The 8,853-nt window shown below is 41.5% G+C and overlaps 1 long non-coding RNA gene across 1 annotated transcript in view; it reads left to right on the forward strand.

The window, feature by feature from the left end:
- The window catches only part of LOC309666138, a 68,393-nt gene extending 59,810 nt beyond the window's left edge, over window positions 1-8,583 (forward strand). The window contains exons 5-6 of the long non-coding RNA XR_014266923.1: window positions 3,553-3,627; window positions 4,711-8,583. This is a non-coding gene — a long non-coding RNA (uncharacterized lncRNA). The remainder of the gene's footprint in view (window positions 1-3,552; window positions 3,628-4,710) is intronic.
- Window positions 8,584-8,853: the final 270 nt, after the last annotated feature.

Genomic DNA, 8,853 nt, shown 5'->3' on the forward strand with positions numbered 1-8,853 from the left:
AAGCTTGACTTCAACAAAGCATTCTTGGTTTTTAAACAAACTCCAAATTTCTTTGCGTAAAATTAAAATGGCCTTGCCTGTGAGTGTCCTTATGACCCTTTGACTTAGCTGTAATGGGCTGATTGTCCATGTTCCTGAATTGTCCTAATACACTGTCAACTCTGCATTCACATTGTCTGTCGTTTGTTTGTTTGTTTGTTTGTTGAAAATCTCAAGGACCAGAAATTCCAAATGTCTCTTCCCTTTGGAGGTGGACACCTGCATCACGGTCCCACCTCCTGTTGACACCAGTGTCTCTCTGAAGCTGAGGAGGTCTATTCACAGAACCCAGACATGGAGGGTCCCCAACCCCCGGGGACAGGGGTCAGGGGGCGAAGGCCCAGCGCTGGTCTAGGGAGACAGGCTCTGAGCAGATGGGTCACCAGCGGGACCGAGCCCCAGGGACTAGCTCGGTATCGCTCGCCGTGCTCACTTGTCCTCCTTCTCTGTCTGGCTTTTCCAGCCGCCTCACTCCTGTGACCTCGGTATCATTCAAATCCTTATAGGGAGTTTTACTCTTCACTCCCTGTAAGGATTTGCCATGTACCTAGTGTGGAAGGTCATCAAGTGAAAATACCTTGTGTTGCAGTACTTACCTCAGGCGTCTGCAGTTGCTGCTTCCTCTGTCCTAAATGCTGTTCCTCTAGATGTGACTTGTTTCACTCCCTCACATCCTCACGATCTTGTTCAAATGTCACCTCCTTGCTAACAACGTGTCGACCATCCTGGAAACTAATACCCTCACCCGTGCCTTCACTTCTCTTGTGACTTTTCTCCATGGCACTAATCCTCATCTGACATTCTTTATATTTTATTGTTTGTTTGTCATCTCTTGCCCTTTACAAAAATCCAAGAGGACTGGAGTTTCACCTGTTTTGTACATTGACCTGGGCCTTCTTCACCCACAGTGGCACTTGGTACAAATAGGCACTTAAAAAAAAAAAGAAAGAAAAAATAGGCACTCAAATATTTGTTGAACACGAAACTTACATGGCAGTGGTTTTCTAAAGAATATGGCCAGGAAAATGCTTTTTCCCTTCAAGACGTTTTTAACCTTGCAATGAGCATTATAAATGTATTGTGGTATCTCTTTTGCCTTGGCTAAATTTAATACTCAATTCGAGTAACTTTGATATCCTTTGTTTCAGCATTCGATAAGTGCTAGTTAATATTTCTATGGATGAAGATTTTCAAGGAATTAGCTGTTAACTCGACAGAGAAGAACTCAGTCAACCCAAATGAAACAGATAGCATTGTGATCACTGATATGTACTTACTTTTCCATTACCTTTCAGAGAGGCTAAAAAAAAGGATTAAGTTAGCTCAGGTTCTCACAGCCTGGTCCCCAGATAAGCCCCTTCAGGATGCCCTGGGAATTTGTTAGAAATGCAGATTTTCGGGCTCCACTCCATAGCCACTGAATCAGAACTTCTAAGAGGGGGCCCAGCAACCTGTGTTTTACCAAACCTTCCAGGTAATTCTGATGCACACTGAAGTTTGAGAGCTATAAAATTAGATAACACACTCAGATTTTAATGAAAAAGACTATATCAAACTCATATTTTCTCTTATGTCTTAAAATAGATTTTTGACTCAGTTTTAGTGGTCTTTGCTGAAAGGCCAGGGGTAGATGAGGAAACTTCATGGAGTAAAATCACCGCTTGACAAACATTCTCTGAACTTATGGGTGAAATCTCAAATTCCAGCCATTCTGAGGAGCAAACCCATTCACATCCTTGCTATAATATCTGAATTTTAGAATAAAGATGTTCTTAAGGACACAAATTAGTATACAGTGTTCTCTAAAGTTAGATTACCATGTCTATGGTTGATACCAATTAATGTTCTTACTGTTGAATATGGTACCATGGAGGACACATGATTTGGAGCGTGAGGTGTTTCTTCAGAGGTGATGGAGGGGTCCCACCTGCTGCCTTTTGCTAAGAACAGACTGTGATTTTTGTCTCTTACAGGTATACACATGTGGTAAAAGATTATTTCACTTCCTTACACATGCCCAATGGCGATTTCCAAGTTTGGGGAAATGTTTCCTTCTTCCTAAAAAAATGAGTTCTTATCCATCTTAAATATTCTCTTACCAATTCAAAGTGAGGCTACCAAAACAACAGCATGCATCCCTGGAGAAATGCTCCTACACAGACAGGAAAACGCCTATAATTCTTGTTGATCAGAGGAAGTCCCAGAATACACGTTAGTCTAAAGGGTTCCCTCAGGTCTTCTAAAGAGCTATTAATAAAATAATATATATACACAAAATGAAAGACAAACAAATAAACTTAATAAAATGTGTTTCAGTACCTCTTACAGGGCCCTGGTTCATTTGTTCATTCGTACCTTTTCACTGGCGTACTGAGGTTAATATATTTCATTTTTATCACTGTTAGTGTAATTATAATTATGTTTATGATTTCTCATTGTTTTTTCCTCTTTGTACACACATGCAGAAATTGTGCCTTCTATTATGACTGCAGAATTGACTATATATACAGAAACGTAATGTAGTACAAGAAACATAATGAAGGTTCGAAACAGGAAGTTTTTTGTTTTTTTGTTTTTTTTTTTTTTTTGCTGCAAAGAGGTTTCCATCCTGTGAGGTCTTGACACAATTATTCTATTTTCTTTCAGATAAAAACAGTTTGTGCTTAATTCCATTTTAGTGTTTTCCTGTTTCTCTTTGTAGAGTTTCTCTACTCTCATCAAATATGGTTTTTCACAGATTTGGACTCTGTGGGTCTGTGGGAATAAGATTCGTAACCACGTATGTGAAAACAATTTCCTGTAAAGCTTCATGACTCCACGCAGATACACATATGAGTACCGATTGACATGTCTGCTCTGAGAAGCTGCAGGGCCTGTGTCTCCACTTCACCCTAAACTCATTTCCTGCCAGGCAGAACTCTTGAAACAGTTCAAGCAAAATCATTCTAAGAATATAGTGAATTATGTGCTGATCTCATGAGGGGAGCATTAAGCTCGTCGTTTGCCAGGAGTTCATTTCTCAGTAACCCTGATACACCCCTTGCCAAAAAAATCGCCGTTTAGTGCTTCAGTTCAGAAGTGATTTATTTTTTAAAAGTATTTCCAGATGTTTGAATTCACCTTCAAAAAGCCACATTTTCGAAAGTGAGTGACCTTGACTCTCAGCTACCCCGTCAAGTCCTGCACTTTTGTTTAACGTGTTGAAATAAAGATGCCTGTTTGACTCACTGCCGTCTTAGCTCAGGAAACCGCCACTGCACATGCGCTGAGAGCAGCGCGCAGGACTGCGTGGGGGGGCTGGTGCCACATCTGCTTCTAGTCTGTCCAACCCCAGTGAGGATTGCCCCGCCGCTGCTGCTCGTGAGAACCTGGGCTCCTGCTGCCTCCCATTACCAAAGAAAGGAAGAGGCCAAACGGCTGAGTGACCTCTGTCATTCCGTACAGTTCTCTGCGTAAACACGTTGCTGGGGATGAACAGCACACTCAGACTGGTGTACCTTTCCTGTCTTCCAGGGCCAGAATGAGAGCACGTGTGCATTCCCTGCACTGGAGTTTAAATCTCGGCTCCTGCTAAGACACAAAGTGGCTGTAAGTGGTGTGTTTATCAATTGTCTACTTGGTCCATGGAAGCAGGGAAAAGTCATTTTCTGTGCAGAACTGGAAAATTGTACTTTGTTTACTTACACTGAATACAGAGAAAGTCCTACCCTCCCTTTAAATTAGAGATGTATTGAACCTACTGCTTGGCAGCTGCTTCAAGATATTTTAACATTAGTTGTAGGCTCTTAGAAAAAGCACGTATTTATGAAAAGATAAAACTTTATGAAATGATCTTTCTCGGTATACAATGGACACGTGCTGGGTCAATTATTGTAAATGGAGTTAGCAATGGACACGTGCTGGGTCACGTGTGAGTTTGCTTCTTTTTTTATTGTATTCACTAGTTTGTTGTAGCAATGGACATGTGCTGGGTCAATGATTGTCAATGGAGTTCTAATTCATTAACTTACACCGCACACTGCTTTTGGAGTTCTGTCCCAATGAGTGGTCGTCTTCACAGTGCCCTGCAGTGCCTACTGCACAGACCACAAGATTTCTCCCGGCAGACTTGCATGTTCAATGTGTGTGGGGGGTGTGGGCATTCTTCAGATTGCGGGCTAGAGCTTCTGTTTAGATGCTTGTCTGAGCTGAGAACTCTTCTGGCACTTGGCCATGATGATTAACACCATGGCCTTCAAATTGGCCGGCCATGGATTCAAGCCAGCTCTCGTTCTCTAACCATGTGAACTCGGGAAGGTAGCTTTGTGTCCACTCATTTTTAAGATGGAGATACTCTTATCACAGCCATTGTTGAGTGTGAGGCTCCGAAAGTAGAGTACTTAATTCAGTATTTGTCACAGAATAAGTGCTTTGTGTCTACTTTTTATATATATATATATAAAATTGTAATTATTTCTATTATGGTTATGACCAACTATATGCCATCTTGAATATCTATTGCGGGATTCTAAAGCAGAGCTCCTTGAATGAGAATGACTTACAGAAAAAAAGCAAAGCCAGTATTCCTTTCTTAAGCGATATCTTGATTCAGTCATTTTTGAAATGTCATCGTCACCTTAATTATCTTAAGAACATACTCTTTCTGTTTTGTTTATGGATCATTTTTATCAGGGAACTTCGTGTAGGGAGAAGATTTGTTTCTTCCTGTGTAGCAGGCAGAAGCCGGTCTGTGACCCCTGCTAAGCACGGAGCCTTCAGGGGGCAGCTGAATAGAGCTTTCTTGCAGCCTGGCTCTGGTTTTTGTACATGTGTCCACGGCCCTCAACTTTACCAATTCCAGCGCGTGTGTAAACCACAGAATAATGGATATGAAATTGGAAAGCTCGCACCCTGAAACTCCGTTGCCAGGGAATGCGTAGCAGTGTTTATAGCAAGTAAATGGTGCTGACAACACAGTATCCACTTTCAGCTCTGATGTCAAGCAGGAAGCAGCTCTTCTTGCCAGAGGGGCCCAAATGTCCAGCTCCGCTCTCCTGTCTGCCTTCAGCGGGGCGGGCGTGCTCTGTGTGCACGTTTCCCTGCATCCTTTTGGGGACTCCAGGCGGGTATGTCCCAGAATGTCCCTCCTCCTCAGAGATGCATTCTCCTAGATGGGATCATCGTTGGTAACCCTTCCCTTCCCTTTGGTTCCCGGCTTCTTTTCAATGGGTCCAGACTGGCTTATTTCTGTTACAGACTTCGAACTGAGGGGGGTACATCAGGCGCAGTCTCAGTAGCGGACCACTTGCCCCCGTGTGCCGGGCTACACCGCTTGTTCCCGTAATTAATACGAGTGCCCCCTTTCACTTGCAAGGTGACCCGGTTTAGAAATAAGTTGTAGGAGTCTCAGTCCCGAGTCTCAGACAGTGTGGGCATAGCGTTTGCACTGCTGCTCTAGCCTCTTTCCCTCTGAAGGGGACCGGGAAGGGGAGGTCGGTGTGCCTCCCCCTGGCTGTGTGTCTCCCCGGCTGGGTAGGCTGCAGTGCAGTGGCGTCTTGGCCAGTCCCCACTTTGCCAGAGTCCCTAACTCTGCTACTGATTTCAAGGCAGCCTGTAGTTTTTTGACAGGGGTTGGAAGCGGAAGGCTGGCCCTAAGGGCATCCTTGGACGGGAATATACCACACCCCATTCTGTGCCAACCCGTCTTCTTGAATATGGCAGTCGTATTGCCTTCGGCAGATCTAAGCCAATGGGGCCGGCGTGGGTGGAAGAAGTCATGATTATGGCCAACTCTGGGGGCTGCTCTGAGCAGTAGGGGGTGCCTGCTTCGTTTTCTGTTCAGTGAATCCTGGATATTTGGGCCTGCAGCGAAATACTAACATTTTTCCCTACCAGCTTTGCCACCCTCTGCGTTATATCGGTTCACAGAGTCCAGTATATAACTCCAAAATGTATTTTTCTATATATCCTCATTGATGATGCAGTTATTAAAATTCTTCTAACTTTGGCATATGATAATCTCCATTTTCTAAGTAATGTTGCTGATTTTTCTCTTGTGTGTGTTCATGGCCATACGTCTCTCCATGGGACTTTAGTAGAGAATAAATCCTCTCAATAAATTGACAAGTTAACTCCAAATTCCCAATTCAATTAATACCTGGTTGAGTTATGTCCTTAAATAGTTCATTTAAGATGTTTTATTCTGTATTCAGGTGCGAGGTGGTTCTGTGATTTTTTATTAATACTGTTTACATGGCAAGTAATAGAAAATGATACTGGCCTGAGGAAAGGAGAATTTACTGGAAAGATACTGGAATATCTCACAGAACCCAGGAAAGAGCTCAATAACCAAGGCTTGAGGAAAGGGAACAGGGAAGCACTGAGGTCCTGGCAGCAGGGGTCCAAGGCAGCATGGGGACAGCAACATCTGCTGTGTAAGTCTCCAGATTCTCAGCCCCAAATTACACATTCCTGGCGCGAAATCCGATGGCCCTGTTTGACTGTGGCATGGGGGTAGGGTCACTTAACACAGACATGACTGTTGGACAATGTTCAGAGCAGGCAGACTTGGAGCGGGTCAGCCTCTCTAAGTGGTGTCTACTCCAGTGTTCTATGCGGGCTATCTTGGTTACATCTTTTGTATCAAAACTATTGAAATACGAAATGTTCTCTCAGCATTTCCCTTGGCCATCTCCCACATTTGTGCATCCAGGACATCTGTACTCTAAGGAAAGGCATGTGATAGCTAAGAAGAGAAAAACTGGATTATTTTAGAAGGAGTGTTCTTATGAGATGGTAAGGAAATTATTAACCTAAGCCTTCTCTACCAAGATTATTCCCTGACTTGGGGAAAGGTATAACGTTAGAAGGGAAACTGTGAGAATGAAAATACCATTAGATCTTAGCAAGAGTGAGCCGGCGTGCTGCTCCCCAGACCATGCCCCAGGCAGGTGACAGAAGCCCCGCCTGATTTGTGGAGCTGAGACACTCAGGGGTTCCTGGAGAGACAGTGAGACCCGCAGAAGAAAGGAATAATTCCCAAGCACGTAGGAGCAGCGTGGAGTGGCAGACAGCCACCGAACCCAAGAGTTCATGAAGATGGGGAAGACAAACGACCCCACACGCAATCAGCTGCCTGTATCACGGGTCAGATGGGGGGATGGACACGCCAGCAGATGCCTGGAATGCAGCAGAATGTGCACAGATGAATGAATGAATGAGTGACACTGTGGCAGTTGGTAAACTCCCTAGAATTTAGACACAATCCTGGTGAAATTTTAGGTTAAAATTCTGCCATCCTGAATTGGAAAAGGAAAACAAAAACAAAGAAAATTTACATTTCTGCAATGGCTGAGGTTGTAAACTGATATATCTGCAACATTTACTTGCTAAAACTGAACTGCATGCAATTGTAACTTTTTCTGTGCTGGGGGACTTTTTAGATGGGCTTGGGTTCATTTATTTCTTGAAAGTTTGAGAGCCTCCACCATCAATCCTAGCTGTACACATACAAATGTAGCTTTTGTGGAAATGGACAAAATTTTGACATTATTGACAGTGGTTGTTTTTTGAAGAAATGAAATTATTTACTCTTCCCTCTTGCTGTGTCAGTATCTTAAAGTACATTTCCCTTTGTTAAAAAGTGATGTATCCATTTGTATATGATTTAAAAAATTCAAGTCAAGCGAAGGGAAGACATCTTAAATTATCCGTAATTTCACTACTCAGAGAAAAAATACTGTGAAGAAATTGGTGTCTGTTTATCTATAATTCTTCATATATAATACTTTACATTTTAATCAACTTTATTTTCCATTTCTTTTAAACATTTAAATTCATTATAATTGTGTAGTATTTACTTATAATTTTATTTTTAAATATTTTATAATGTTATTCTTTTTATTATTTTAATACTTGCTCATTGTAAAGGATTTGGGAAACATACTAAAATATAAATAATACAATAAAAACCATCACACAACTTTTAACATTTTGGTGTTTTTTCCTTTCAAATCTTCGTGTATATACACAAACATACACAGGAAATTTTCAATTTTATGTGTATTGTTTTATAATTTATAAATTTAAAAATTCTTATTTATATACTTTTTTCTTTTTCACTGAATAAATTTGTCTCAAATTTATCTATTTCAGTTATCTTCTAAAATATTTTTTTCTTGGTGCATCCTCTGTGGAAACCAGTATTGGAGGTTTCTCAGAAAACTAAAAATAAAACTACCATATGACCCTGCAATTGCACTCCTGGGTATACATCTGGAAAAAGCAAAAACGCTAATTCAGAAAGATACATGCACCTCAGTGTTCATAGCAGTGTTATTTACAAGAGCCAAGACATGGAAACAACCTAAGTGTCCATCAACAGATGAACAGATAAAGAAGATGTGGTATAAATATGTGTGTGTGTGTGTATATATATATATATATATATATATATATACACACACACACACACACACACACACAATGGAATATTATTCAGCCATAAAAAAATTTTTGCCATTTGTAGCAACATGGATGGATTTGGAGGGCATTATGCATAGTGAAATAAGTGAAATAAGTGAAATAAGTCAGACAGAGAAAGACAAATACTATATGATATCACTTATATGTGGAACCTAAAAAATACAACAAACTAGTGAATATAATAAAAAAAGAAGCAAACTCACAGGTACAGAGGACAAACTAGTGGTTACCAGCAGGGGGAGGAGGGACACTATATGGGTGGGGGAGTGGGAGGTACAAACTTTTGGGTGTAAGACAGGCTCAAGGATGTGTTGTACAACATGGGGAATGGAACCAATATTTTGTAATGAC

This window comes from Balaenoptera physalus (assembly GCF_965194825.1).
Source record: "Balaenoptera physalus genome assembly, chromosome: 8".
Lineage (NCBI taxonomy): Eukaryota > Metazoa > Chordata > Mammalia > Artiodactyla > Balaenopteridae > Balaenoptera > Balaenoptera physalus.